This window comes from Harpia harpyja, chromosome 6 (assembly GCF_026419915.1).
Source record: "Harpia harpyja isolate bHarHar1 chromosome 6, bHarHar1 primary haplotype, whole genome shotgun sequence".
Taxonomy (NCBI): Eukaryota; Metazoa; Chordata; class Aves; order Accipitriformes; family Accipitridae; genus Harpia; species Harpia harpyja.
This window is the reverse complement of record NC_068945.1, coordinates 25,963,232-25,978,892: the sequence shown is the minus strand read 5'-3', so window position 1 is coordinate 25,978,892 and position 15,661 is coordinate 25,963,232.

Here is a 15,661-nt window from a genome sequence, read left to right as displayed (position 1 = left end):
AGGCAAGTCAGCCCCCTGTGCTTTCTGAATTTGTTCAAGATTTAAGCAGTTTCCAGTGGCAAAAAAAACGTAGCTGCCACCAATCCCACTAAATTTGGTTATTACACACATTGCACATGCTTCCCCTTCAACAGCTCCATCCCTTTCAACAAATTGCTTCATTAGAGTTATTGAGCTTAGCGGAGCAGCAGAGTTATTCTTTCACTTGTCCTTTCCCTATCCACTGCCTGAGCCTCATAGCGTTTTAAGTCACAACACATGAGACCAGTCAGATACTGACATGGTTTGACAAGCTTTGCTTCTGTGGCGTCTCCTTTGTTTAAAACCCTGTCGATTACATTTTCTTCTAAAACACAGGATGATTTCCAACTTTACGCCCACAGAATGATTCATTTGACTTCTGAATTGTCTGAAAGCTTATGAAGATCCCTTCTCAGCATCCCCTCAAAGGGAGGAGGGTAAAAAGGGAGTGAACATCTTTGTTTCTTTTGCTTCCGGAAGTTAAGGACGTACTTAAGCTTGATAAAGGCTCTCCTTGTGCTTAGTGGAGAGTTTATTAAGATGGAGTAATTGAAGTCAATGTTCAATTTAGTCTTAATAAAGCAGATGTCTTCCAGTTCCCTTGAGACCTGCCATACTAGAGGCAGATGATAGCAGTGGTTTTCACAGTACCAAGGGTAAATGTATGCAAATCCCTACATCATTCAGATTAGTCCAGTGCTGAGTGGAAGCCAGATGAGTTCTTCTAGGTCTAATTCTCCCAGAAGCAAAGATCCATGCAGACAAAGGCTCAGTTCTTCCAATAAGAAAAGGGCCTGGTGACCCAGCTAAGATGCACAACTAACCACCTGTTCACCCATAGGTTTACCCTTTACACATAGAAAAGATTCCTTTCCCTTATAGTAGAGGAAGCTCAGAGGATGGAAAAGATTCATAGCCCTGGAAAAGCTTGTCAAACAGATCTACCTATAGAATATCTGATGTTTACAATATGTCTGGCTAAGGACAGTACACAGACGGAAAGGAAATCCCTGCCCCAAAGAACCTACAGTCTAATATCGGTACTTTCATGGCTAAATATTTTTTAAAAAATCTCTATGGTAACAGAATTTCACAGCTTTAAAGAACACAGTGAAAGTGTAGTGCCTAAATCTATTTATAGAGATGTGTAGGAAACACAGTCAAGGAGAGAGACAGTATATTAATGGGAGTGGCTTGGCTATTGAATTTCTGGAATTCAGCACTAAACTTAAATAGCCTTAAGGGAGAAAAGGATCAGTAATGCAATAAGGAGTGAAGAGTTCCGAGGGGCATGCAAATAGTACCTTTTACTCAAGGACAGATTTCATCCATACTGAGACTCATCCATTCTGAGACATTTCCACTCCAAAATTTCCTTCCCTAACCTTACTGTTCAGAGCTTCTGGAATGACACCTTACTCTCCTGTTTGCCAAGTTACTCACACCAAGTGAGGAAATAACATACGCATGTGGTCTGCTGATTTTCCATAGAGCACTGATGGCCATTTTCAGACTATGTGCTATAGGTACGTAACTTGCACATTACAACTACCTCAGCATCTGATTTCAAGAGAGATGAACAGTTCAGACTTCCTATCATTACCCAGGCTTGCTGAAACATGCCTTCCTAAAGACTCAAGGAAGAACAGAAATTCTAACACCTAATTTAAACCTTTTAAAAAACAATCTGAATGTGGCCCCAAGTCTCTGAGATGCTCTGAGCTCTCAGAACTACAGCATGGTTAGCTCTCAGGGTATTGGTCACTTTAATTATAAACCTTAATGGTAATTCTTAGGAAGACAAGAGATAAAACCTGGATCAGAAGGAATTAGATTTATTGGCCCTAGAAAGAGAAAGATTTTCAGTCTCTGAATTCTCTCAACACCATGAAAAAAAGGGGCTTCCTGTTCCAGATAAAGATGGGACCTATACCAGTTCATTCATGTGGGGTTTTTTGGCCACAGTGATACTGCTCCCCTAGGATCTGACCTGACCTACAGGTTCATTTTCAAGGGGCATATTAGCAGTAACACCATATGAAAATCAGCCACAACCAGAATTTCCCAGCCATCAAGCACAGATGTGGCAGTATCAGTCAAGTGTGGTGAATTGGTGGATCTTGAGCCATGTGCTGTTCACAGATAGTTCAAACAGGTCTTTGCCAGGGCTGTATGACATGACTAACAGGGAGAGGCAGAAGGGAGAACTACTGACTCTCTGGCTTGTGGATTATATGAAAGGAGCATAGAAAAGTAAAGCCAGTATCATTGGTCTACCTGGGATCCAGCTCACTACTCACAAAGAAGTGGTGAGATGCCCTGTGAACCACCCACCTGTGAGCTGCTTTTGATGTACCCTTCTACTCCCCTTGGTCCTCTGTGAGCTGCAATGTGTGTCAGGACTTAAAATTCTGCAGTGTAGCTTGCAAGATCAGTGAATCTGGCCCATCTCTTGTGGTTTGCTTCACAGAACAGCCTCAGACTCTACCTCCTCCTGTTCCCCTGGACATCATGCTCTTGTAGTTGGCAAAAGGAATGAAAATTGAGAGGATTTAAAGGAGAAGGGTGAGCTGCACACAAGGAGACATGACCAGGAGAAAAAGGGAAAAGACTGAAAGGTTACAATAAAAACAGGACCATGAGAGTCTAAGAGAAAGAAAATGTGTATCTGTGTGGTGGAAATGCAAAAAGCTGCTACTGCCCAGAGCTCATCCCACACCTTCCTTGGGGTCTGGCTGTCTGGGCTCGGGGCCAATTTTGAAAAAGCACCTCTCTGGCCTTGAAGTTGCGAGAGAGCTGTTTGAGAAGCCTTTGTGGGGGCCTGCCATGGCCCATCATCGTGTTCTGTGTGGCCAGAAACTCACTCACAAGTTTAGAAAAGATACTTTGCCCCTTCTTCAACACAATGAGACAAATGGTTGATTTAATAATGCAATGCCATCTTCCAGGCTGGGAAAAATGGCCTCTAAGTACTAGGTATGTATAGAGAAGGATAAATGTATCACCGAAAAAGTTTGATGGAAATTGTTATTTTCACTGCAGTCAGAATGTTTACCTAAAGAATCACTGTTAATCAAATTCTCTTAAAAAAAAAAAATACAAGTCAACAAGATATTTTTTTCATATAAATTATCTTTTCCAGAGAAAAATGCATTCCTTTTTTTGTGAAAAGGCTTTCCTTTTAGCTTGCTTCTAATACATTGTTTCCAATTGATCAACTCCCTCTCTGTAGCAGAAATTCTTATTAGTCCCTAAGCACATGATGTTTTATTTTAAGGTAGTGACTGTCATCCTGTTTCTATTATTTCAGTCCTTAAGGTTAGCCACTTCTCCGTATAGCATTGCTTTCTTCTCCTGTATATTGACAATATCTCCCAAGTTTGTATCATTGAGAAATTTCTCCCATGAAGTAGAAGTTCATCACTTGGGAACAATGGAGAATGACAAAGACCTATGTGGTGAATCAGTCACAAGGTAACCATGCCTAACAAATGTGATCCTGTGATACATTGGTTGCAGTATGCCCCGTAAGGAGATGGAAATACTTCTGCCATTGTATGTAAAGATGGAGACTCCATTTATCACCTTGGCTATTTTGCAGTGAGCTGCTGAAAGAAGCTAAGACAGAGCAGAAGATCTCTACCATTAAAAGATGCAGTACTGAGTCTTATTTACAAAAACCACCAGGCCTATATGAACGGGGGCCAGAAAAACCAAAGGTATCAGATACAGAGGGGAAGAAGGGAAGAAAGGATGTTTTTACAACCGTGAAAAAATGTATGTAGGAAGGAAATAGATATGATGAAAGAAAAATCAGTGAAAAGGGAGTGATAAACAGAAAGATAACAGTAAGACCTATGATGGTTTAGGATTGTATCTACTTCAACATTTTGCCACAAGAAAGAGGTGTTTGAGAGTAGCAGGGAAGAGGCAAAATGCTGCCTTGGGAGTGAAACACCTAGGGTGAGCTGGGCCTGCCAGGGAAGCTGCTGTCTGCACCTGAGGTGAGCAGTTTATAAGTAGAAAATGTCTTCTTACATTGGGAGTAGGGCACAGAGATATTTTTCATTTGCACCTTCTTTTATTTTTGCCCACTGATTCAGTTGCACTTCAATGTCTCACAAAATCACTTAAGAAAATAAATACAGAAATAGAAAGTTGAAGAAGTATGTCTTGGCATTTTGTGAATCAAACCTTTGACTTTTGTTTTTATTCAAAAAATATTTTTGTTTGGAAAATTCCTTACATTTTTTCTAAAAGGGAGACAGGTTTAACTCCCAAATGTAACATTCAGCTCAATCCAAGATAAAACTTTCATTCTTAAAAATAATGTTTGCAGGTGTTTTTGGCACAAATGGTGAACCCATAATCTGCTGCTCACACCGTCTCAGATCCACATGCTGTGTGGATAGCAACATGGCAGTGAGCGCTTGCAGAGCTGCATGTCTTCTCAGAAGCGATAGCATGTTTAGCAAAGGGGTATATCAGCAGCAGACAAGCTTTCTCCTCGGTGCCAGGAATATGGTCCCTCTACATGAAAGCACAGGACAGAATTCTTAATAAGCCACCCTCCCCATCTAGTCCCCATTTCCTTATTTATAACCTCTCTCTATCTCAGCACTATCTCAAGAGGCTTGGGTACTTGTCTTCCTGAGACGTTTCCTTCGTACCATCCAATTTGACAGTGTAATTTTCTATACTTCCCTCACAAATATCTTCTGAGCCTCAGAAACTGTAGATAATTGAACTGAAAGACAAGGAAACAGCTTGGGTGGCATGGACAGAGAGGGCGAGAGGCTCCAACCTCTTCCCAGTGTTCCTCAGGCAAGTTTAAGGATGAGGGGCTGTTGGGGTTTTTTTTGTGGTCGTGTCCCCCCACCCCTTGCTCTCCTTTCCCTTGTGGTAGCAGATGCTTAGTCTCGTGGGCATGTAAATTGCAAAGCTGTCAGGACACATTTAGGCAGGTTAAACAGGCTCTGAAATCTAAAGGGGTTAGAAATGCAGATGTCAGGTGCGCCTAGGCAGAAAGAAACTTTCTCCCAAGTCCCTGCGCTCTTGCCTATCACGTGGCATGCAGAGGGCCACCGTGTCCCCCCACCCAGCGTGCAGACACCTTCCTTCCCAGGGAGGAGGCAGCTCCGGGTGCGTGGCCCTCCCCATCCCAGGAGTCCAGCTGGCAGGATGAGACCACACCTCATGGGGCTTCCCCATCCTCTCCCTGTCCCTGCTGGCATTACCTTCACCCCAGGCCCTGGCTTCTCAAGAGGGGAGACAAAATTGCTTTTTTTTTTTTTCAGCCCATGGATGAACAACATGGTCTGTGCCAAAACCAGACTGTTCCTGCAAAGGGACTGAGCCTGGGGCAGAAGATAATGAGACGAGACAGAAAGTCATGGAGAAACATGCTTGGTTTCTCTGGCTGGAAAGAGTTAGGAGTAGTGGCCTACTGACCCTAGGTTAGGTTGCTCCTTCTTGCAACACAAACCTTTAGTCTGTCCTTTACAGCAACAGAAATGGCCAGATCAGATTTGCAGATCTCTGAACTTGCTAACACAAACAGAGGGGCCGTAGGCAATAGCCATTATTGTCTGCACCTGGAAACCATCCCGTGCCTCACTCTGCCCACATCACACACGAACAAAGAAATTTTTCTGACTCTTCCTCTCTCCAGCCTCTTCTGTGGACTTCCCCAAGTGTCAGGTGTAGTCCAGTCCTGGCAACAAAGGAAGAGATATGTTCTCTCCTGATCCCACTCCCTGCCCAGTGAGACAGTCTTGTTTTGAGGGCAGGAGGAGGAAGACAGTCTGAGGACACCTGAGAGCTCCAGAGTACTTTGCAGCATCCTGGTGCAGATTTTGCTAGGAAGGCACAGTTTCCAGTGGATTCATGAATTGCATCTGCCCTAGGCAGAGAGAGTTACCACAGAAGGGGTGTTGACGCAGTTGATGGGGACACGTGAATGCATTCCAAAATGGGAGGCAAAACCACAGATGAACAAGAGGAGGATATGAGGGAGGAAGCCACATGGAAGTAGACAGCCATGTGTGGAGCATGAATGAATACTGAACAGAGAAATACAACAGCTCTGTAGGAAAGGAGCTGGGAGTTATAGCAGATCACAAACCGAACATGAATCCACAGTGTCCTGCTGTTGTGAAGAAAGCAAACATCCTGCTGAGCTGTATAAACAAAAGGATAGTTTGCCAAGCCCACGAAATAATCCTTCCACTTCGTTCAGAGTTGTCAGTGAGCCAACCTCAAGAGCCACAGTTATGTGTACCACCTTAGGTGGCAAATTCTAATAGCGCTTTTAGAAAATCTCCAGGACCATAGACTTTGTTTAGATATGATAACGTTCACTGAATGGCAGCTTAGTAGCAGTAATTATGTTCTTAATGCCAACAGCCTCCCCACTGATGATAAATATATTTTTGCATTATAACACTTTACATAAGCATTACGTATTTATTAGCCAAAAGGAGAGTTTAATACAAGGCATCTAACAAACTGTGTTCACTGTTCAATAGTACCTTAATCACATAACATAATATTTTCTCTTGGTTAAAGCATATAGATGCTTTAAAAACTGGAGATATATATTTCAAGCAACACATTAATTCTCCTCTTCTAAGTCTTTCCTGAAATGACAACAAATATTTTTCTTTTCTTCATGAGTTGTTTGGCTAGCGCAGGTTTAAAGCTAGCACAATTCTCAAACATTGCACTCCAGTATACTGCCCTAGTTATCAGAAGACTGAACTCAATTACATTTCCTAAGCCCCAGAATTGCTGGGGGTGTTGGTGACCAGGTGCCGTGGTTTCAGCCCAGCCGGTAAGAAAGCACCACGCAGCCGCTCACTCACTCCTCCCCTCCAGGCCCAGTGGGATGGAGAAAATATTAAAAAAAGCTCGTGGGTCGAGACAAGGACAGGCAGGGATCACTCACCACTATATGGTCACGGGCAAGAGACAGGCTTAACTTGGGGAAGAAGCAAAATCAATTTAATTTACTGCAAATTAAATGAAAACAAGGATAATGAGAAGTAAAACCCAACCTGAGAACAGCTTCCCCCCAGCCCTCCCTCCTTCCCGCCTCAGCCCCACTCCCGGTTCTCTCCACCTCCTCCCGCCAGCGGCGCAGGGGAATGGGGAATGGGATCCGCTCATCCCACCTCGTCTCTGCCGCTCCGTCCTCCTCGGGGGAGGAGGACTCCTCACTCGGCCCCTGCTCCACCGTGGGGTCCGTCCCTCCCGCGGGAGACGGCCCTTCACCAACTTCTCCACCGTGGGTCCTTCCCGCGGGCTGCAGTTCCTCACCAACTGCTCCAGCGCGGGTCCCTTCCACAGACAGGGTGCAGTCCTTCAGTCTCAGACTGCCTCAGCCTCGGAGGCGCGGCCATTTTGGGCGGCCTCCGCTCCCCCGCTCCCCTCCATGGGCTGGGGGGGACAGCCTGCCGCCTCACCGCGGGCTGCGGGGGCATCCCCTCCTCCTTCACTGACCTCGGTACCCGCAGAGGGGTTCCTCTCACATTCCAATCCCCTGACTCCCTGCAGTTTCCCTTCTTAAATCCGTTCTCCCAGAGGCGCTGCCACCGTCACTGACAGGCTCGGCCTGGGCCAGCGGTGGGTCTGACTGGGAGCCGGGGAAGCTTCGAGCAGCTTCTCACAGGAGCCACCCCTGCAGCCCCTCCACTGCTACCAAAAAAAAACCCCCACCACGCAAACCCATAACACCAAGTCATCCAGGCCACAGTCATTAATACCAGTACATATAGATCTATAAAATACCCTAACTTGACGTACTGAGCTCAATGAGTTCACAGCGTAGAGATCCTCACCAAACCCCCCCTTGAAGGTTTGCACACAACACATGCTGCTTTGGTCTTGCATAGTGAAAGCTGATTTGAGTCAGTTCCATCCCTTTTGACACAAAAAGTCTGATAATGATACTCACGGACATCAGACACTCCATTTTTAAAGTCAGCAAGGTTCCCTGTCACTTCTGAAGAAACTGGGCACAAGCTCCCACGCTTCTGCAGTCTCAGGAAAAAAAAAAATCCATTGTTCATCTTTGTTCCCTTCACATAAATATTAGGTCTCACAGGCTTGCCCTACTTGCAAGAGTACCATAAGTGTTGCTGCCTGGTTGCCTAAAGGATCGATGCTGCTTTACCTGTACCACTGAGTCTTACTCTAGTCTGTGTTCCAGTTTTCCACTGCATTTTTTGAGGGAGACAGATTGTTGTTAAGCCAGGTCAGTGCAGAGGATATCCATCTTCAACACCAGTTGATGGCACAGATGAGACGAGACGTTAAATTTCTTCAAGGATAGATTGAAAGAATTGTGTTTGTTTATTTTATAGAGGAGAGGATTGAGCAAAAATGTAACTGTCTCCAGATATATAGAAAACTGCTGCAAAGAAAGGAATTAAGTTTTGTCTATGTCCATGGTGGCTAGGGTGAGAAACAATGGGGAAAAACTTAAAGCAAGATTGCATCAGATTAAACATTAGGGAAATTGCTAGCGGTAAGGATAGCAAAGCATTGCAATTGGTTTCTTCCTTCACTGCAAGTTTTCATAGAATTATTCTGTTCTCCAAGAGATTTGGAGAGGACTTTCCCACTCCTGTAACTTTACTGAAAGGCTAAGAAAATTCACAGTTAAAAGTCTTCCTTAACAGCAGACTGAGTTGGAAGACATGGTTGCACCTGATTTGGAAGCCTCCCTCCCCTTTGTGAAAGCTAAGTTCTTCATTGATATATTTTCTTTGAAAAATCACCTCCTAACCTGTATCAGACAACACTGAGGGCCTCAGAGCTCTCTGTGCCTTTGAAAATTTCTTCCTTGGATGGATGGTCTTGAGGTCCTTAGCAGAACCAAGGCACTTAACTTGCTTCAGTCTCAGTGAATGTGGCCTTCAGGCCTGCAGTCCCATTCAACGTCGAGAGACATTCATCTCCCAAGGTTCAAATTTCTAAAGGCATTTAGGTGTTCCAACACAGTTTTACACAATCCAAATGACTGTGGCACCTAAGGCTTAATTGCAAAACTAATTTAAACCTAAAGTCCTAAAACTAAAGGACTTGAAAGAATACAAGACCTTTTAGGCCCAGATCGTCTGTGATGAGAGGTGTTTAATCTCCAGTGATTTCACTGGCATGAGACGCTCAATGCCAATAATATTCTGTACCTAAATGTCTTTCAAAAATAAGACTTTGTTTTCTAAATCACATATGTGCTTTTGAAAATATGTCCACTGACCTTTATTTCAATGCCTTCAAAACAATCTTTGGAGTGTTTTATTTTTATAAGTCAGCTCTGTTAAAAACCCTGGAGCTCGCAATAGACTGTGTAGTAATTCAGAACACAATACAAGATGTTTAGCATTAGCTAGAGTTTTGTTTTTTTCTTAAGCTTTGTTTGTTCTCCAGGTTTTATGGAATTTATCAGAATTTATGTTCTTCTACTTGTAAATAAACACCCTGCTGCCATAGCAGTAGATGGTCTATAAATCAGGGGAATAAAGAAATAGAACAGGCCTGATGCACCAGGATGAAGGCAGTGTATGAAGCTTCTGGGTGTTTCCTCTTATTTTAGCATATCTTTTGGGAGCATCACTTGAAGCAGCTTACTTTGCTTTACACAGTGGATATAAAGGGTTACAGCTATATTTATCTTTTTTTTTCTTTTTTCTTTTTTGTTAAATGTTCTGGTCTTCTCATAGCTTTGGAGCATCCTGTTGGGATTGTTTGGAAGCACTAAAATTTAGAGTGGCCTCTGAGCATTAGCGAGGACATTCTGTTGTCAATTGCTTCTCCAGCTTAGGGAGTATCCATCACCGGGAGCACAGATGCAGGTGCAGAAGAGCAAAGGACCTCATAAGTCAGCTGGTGCAGTCACTTCCAGCACAGGGTGTCCAGTGGCATCACCATGAATGATGATGTAAATTACCATAGTCTCAATTTCAAAAAGGTTATGATGGTTTTTACCCATTGCATAATTATTTTCCTGTTCACTCCTCTGTGTTCTGTCGAATCGAGGCTTGCTGCTACCTCCCAGTAGCTATTTGTTCCCATCTGCTCCCTTGAACCTTAGCATCCCTTCCAAATCTGGGAAACCATCAGTGTGATTGTTTAGATACTCATGCTTGCACTAAAGCAGCTGTGAAGGAAAAAGCCCTTGTAGTGTTGTTGGTTTTTGTTTGGTTGTTTTTTTTTTTAACAGATCTGATTATTAACTCTTGTGGAGGGCAGATCACATAACTTGAGTGTGGGAAGTGATTTACAGTTTCCATCTACTCATTACTGTGAATTGCTGACCTGCAAATTTCGCAGGCGTTCCCACAACCACTGAAGAACTACTCCAGCAGGATATAAATACAGCCATTCTCTCTGCTGTCTGCGGTATTGGAGTAGCTTTGCAGCTTATCAGCAAGGAAAGCAGTGTACATGTTGGGGCACTGGGAGACCAGAGATCTCATATCTTCAAAATTATACACACTTGCATGAAAATTACCTAGACCAGGACTACAATTTAAGGCCTTTTTCCTAGTTGTACTTCATCTATATAATCCAAGGCTTTAAATGGGATTTTGCTGTGCCTGTGCTGACTCTTTGGTATAGAAAAACTTTCTATGTGAATCAGCTGTTGCTGCTAGCAGTGATTTTGTCGTCTAGATATTGAGATTTATCTTATTCATACTGGCTCAGATAATGTGTCAGATTCATAATGTGCTGGTGTTGCATCCTCATGGCAAGTCTTGAAATAATAACAACATGCCTGAGCTAATCAGAGGAAGAAAACTCCCTTCAGCAGTAGCAGAGTAAAAGTGAAAAGGGCAGCATGGTAGGTAACTGTCTCTGTTCTTTCAGTGACACTGCGTTTTTTCTGCCTATGTTACCATTTCTGATAAACACCTTTGCACATTTCCCTGCACGGAACCTTCAACTTTCAATCGGTTCCCATTAAAATCCACAGTTACCTTTACATTATTTTCCTCCAAAATCACATTAAGGCCATCAGTGCTGTGACACCCCCAAAATCCTTGACTCTGGCACAGCAGCTGCTGCGAGTGCTTCGGCCGTTGTTACTGAGCGCTTCATCGCTGTCTCACAACCCTGCACGCTCGGGGTAAGAACCGTGGTTTTCTTTTGTGTTTGTACAACACTGAGCACAGTGGAGTCCTAGTTCAGAATTAGGTAGGATGGATAGATCCTCCCACATTACAAAAAACAAATAATAATGACATTGAAAAGAAGGAAAATGTACAGCAGAAATAGCTGCATTGCCAATCGATGCAAGTCAGAAGGATGGTATTAAATTTAACCTCCTACAACATTCTAGAGTTAATTTGGGGTCCGTGGGATTTTTAAGAAGAAACACGGCCTACTTTTCTGAATAATTAGACAAAAGGATTCTTGCGAAAATGTACTAAACATGCATAAAGAACAAAAAAATCTAAAGATTAAAATTTCCCAAAATTAAAAGCTGGAATAAGCATTTGGGGGGAGGGGAGAGAATCTCTGCTCCTCCTGAATTTGCATAAACCCTTTTAATTAGGGTTTTTAATTAAAGCCCCAAGGTAACTCCAAACATTTTCTTTGGGAGAATGGAAGAAGAAGTTAAATGCTGAATTCTGGCTCTGTGACCATCTTTACTGAAATTAATCCTGCTTTTTATGACAGAGACAGCACACACACGTGTGTAGTTGAGTACAAGGAAATCTGAAAGAGCTGATAAAGACCAGGACTGTCATCTCCGAGGGCACTTCAGGGATATACCCTGCGCTGGACACCAGGGCAGCTGCTTCGCTCAGCCTTTGTATCCTGGCAGGCTTTTCCAGCTGCAAAGAGGAACAGTTGGGTTTGCCCTAGGTCCTTTTTTCAGTTCTCTCTCCCTTTTCCCAGTGCAGGTCTGGGAAAGAGAGCTTTGTCTGTGAAGTCCTTGAGTGTGGAGATGTCTGATGTGGCTTTTGGGGACCCACCTTAACTAAAACGGGTGAGTGAAACTGGAGTGAGAAGGACCTCCTCCATCCTTGTGCGAGGGCCCTGCTCCAGCATCAGGCACCGGTGGGCATGAGGGGGATCCCAGGATGATTCTGGTGAGACAAGACAGTACTTGCCAAAGGAGAGCTCCAAGCTTTGGCCTCTGCCTGAATGAGGTTTAGCAGAAAGGTGGGGAAGGGGAAATGATGTGGTAAAGATGCCACATGGACTTATACTGTAGGGCATGGGACTGATCTAATGACTCCTACATTGTTCCTATACATAGGCTGTTTTCATGCTTTTCACCTTATACTGTGTTTTGTTTTTCTCTTTCTCTGTTTTTCTCTTTTTTCTGAGCTTTGTATAAAAACTCACTGAAGCAGAAACTGACACTCCAATTTCTCCTGGCTTCCACAACAGAGAGTTATTCTCTCCCAGAGAATATTTAAATATATTTCCTTATAAAGGAAGCAGATCCAGAAGAGGCTATGAGGGAGTGTAATTCCTGGATACCCTGTAGCTTAGAGGTAAGGGCTGGACTGAACCTCCTGATCTGAGGAGGGGATGGAGAACGTCCCTGAAATGAATTTCCTTTGGGAATGTCCTTTTCACTGAAGCACGGCGGTGAATCTCCCTCAGATCTATTCCATTTTGTAATAAATGGAGATGCAGAGCACACATTCAGGCCCAGTGGAAGGAAGACATAGTCTAGCCTTATAGCTGAAACAGCATAAGCTCGTATGTCTAGCTTGATAGCAGATCAAACCCATATCACCAAAGCTTGGAGCTATAGGCAGGATGTGCAGTGGCCATAGGTAACACTCCTGCTGACGCGTGAAGAGACATACATGCTGTCGCAAGAGGTAGCTATTAAATTCCTGTGTTTGAGGGCACAGGGCCCTGGCATCTGCCAGGTGAGGTCCTGAGATCTGTGCTACAAGAAACAGGGTAAATAATCATGCTCTGAACTCTATTATCTGTGGCTAGACTTTTCTGCCACAAGCTAGTTTCCCTAGTAATGGTCACTCTGATATCTCTACCCAACACCACCAGCACACCAATATCAGCAGTGTAAACGTACCTTCTGTAGCAATGTGCTTGCAGAACCACATACTATACAAACGAAAAATTCCTCTTGCTTGAAGTATGGCTTTGTAACGCCATATCTGTGTTCTTATGATGGCCCAAATCGCTCCCTTCTGACATAGAGACAGACATGAGAACCATGTTCACACCTGCTCAAGTCCCTGCAACAGGATAGCCAGATGTGCCCAGCACCATAGAATCATAGAATCATTTAGGTTGGAAAAGACCTTCAAGATCATCGAGTCCACCATTCCCAGGCTGAGTGGCCAGCTTCTCAGCTGTCCCCAGCTCTCTCCTGCCACTTCCAAATCTGATACTGGCTTAGAAAGTGCTTGCCCTGCACTCCACTGATTTGTGTACACACACCTCCTATGAAAGACAAGAAGAGAAAAAGAAGGATCTGAGCATGCAGGAAGATAAGTTGGTCCTCACATGAAGCTTTCACTCCAGCAGAGACATCAGTAACAGCTTTCTCCAGTAGATTTGTTAACAGCTGATAAGAGAGGATGGAGGAGCCAGCACTGCTACCTTTGTGTGGTTAAAAAGGCAATCAACTTCTGATGGGGGAATGGAAACTGGAAGCCAGGCTGTGGTTATCTAGTGCTCATAAAGCCTTTGGCTTGCTAGAGAGCTGCTGACCAGGAGCACAGTGAGAGCTGCAAGCAGCACCACTCTGGCACAGCAGCATTGCTAAAAATGCAAGTGCTGAAACCTAGCTACTGTGTCCGTAAGTACGTATCCTGGGCTTTAAGAGACTCAGCAGCTTCAGGGATGGGTTCCCTGGGTTAATCCAGGGTAGGGATTGCTGGTTTGCCCACCAAATAGTGTGGGGAAATTCCTTATAATATTTTGCCCTGTGGTCCCAGCTGTGAGGTGTGCCACTACGGTAGGTTGGATGGAGGTGGGTCGGGCAGAGCCATGGTATTTGCCTGCAGAGCACTAAATTACTGCAGTATCATCACCTGACAAATATAAAGAGATGCCTTTCTGTTATAGCAAAGGGGGAGTGGATAACTGCACCACAGGGACACCTCTGGGATCCAGCCATTTGTAGTCAATCAGAATTATTCATCTGTTTGGTAAACTTTTATTTCTTTTATGACAAAAAGAGAAATTGACTAAGGATGCAGCCAGGAGATACAGTAAACACACCAGCCTGGGAGGCCTGTCAATGCAAGCTAAGGAGCATGCAAAGGAATCATTTAGCAAGCTTGTTTTCAGGTGGAAATGCTGAGTGCAGGAAGTCTGCTGCTGCTCTTAATGTTGAGACTGGTCAATGCATCTCTCACTATATCCCTGAGATGGATTGTATTTTAATAGGCTTGGCTTCCATAGTGAGCAGCTTAATGCTCCACCTGACGGATGATGCTTCGCTGGAAGTCTGGCAGCTCCTGCCAGGGCAGCATCTTGCTGAGGTAGAAGTGTGGTGTCAGCAGCAGGGAAGAGTCCAGCTCAAGGTGTCCATCTCTCTTGTACACACACACACAGCCTTCTCTTCTGAAAGCATTAGCAGAGGGAAGGAGGAAAGCAGCAAAGACCTACTTAGCAGGCACAGGTGGCCGGTGCTATAGCTTTAGCCCTTTGCAGCCTAGCTGCTACAGTTGGAGTTTCAACTTTAATGAGGATCATGGTGGAAACTGGCCTCCTCTGTCCACACAGGCATTTGCAAGAGCGGTTGAGATCAGGACAAAGCCAAAAGCAGAAGGGGACCTACAGTCTCCATCTGCCCTGCAGGACATCACAGCCGGTTCCCCAGCTGCGCCCATTCTCACCTGGAGCATTTTCTCTAACCTGATGGTGGAGTTCCCTCAGCGGTAATCTGCTGTATCATGCCAGGAATAATATTTTCTCATTACCACCCCAGAGAGTCTCCATGGAGCAAAGGGAATAAGCCTCTGCTGAGAAAGGAGGAGAGATTGTTGATCCAGCACGTGGCATTCGACTCACAGTGTGAATCACAGGCCTGTGAAAGACCATCGATCTCTCCTGCCTGCTGGGCAGCGCATACCCTGTTTATTTCCACTCCCCAGAACTGAACTTCCTTGCTACAGGAGTTTGGAGGGAAATAGCATGGAAATAGCAAAGAGAAATCCAAGAGTTGCCAGGTTAACTACCTTTTGTATTCTTATGATAGACAGGTTTATGAAATACTTCTAGCCATCTAAGAAGCCCACAGCAAGGCTCTTACAATGAGTGTTATTATGGGGAAAAAAGTAAATTAATCTTGCTCATATAATCACAGAGACCTGCAGCCTGACTCTCGATTATTTATTTATTAATTATCCTCATTTCCTGAAGAAACAAGCCTTATGAAATTGTCGTTCTGCCTGATGCTTCCCAACCTCCTTCCCTGCGTAGCTTTAACTCATTGCCTAATTTCAACCAACCTTTAAGGAGGTTTCAGAGATATGAGACTCCTATGCCTTTGTAAGAATTGGGGCTGGATAGAGGAAGGGGATCCAAATCAATGTCAACATAGAAGGAAAAGTTTCAAAGTGAGCTCTACAGTTATGTGCTTTGCTCAACCCATGCAGGTCTGCTGCAGAACAATCTTCCATCTGCCTAGCTG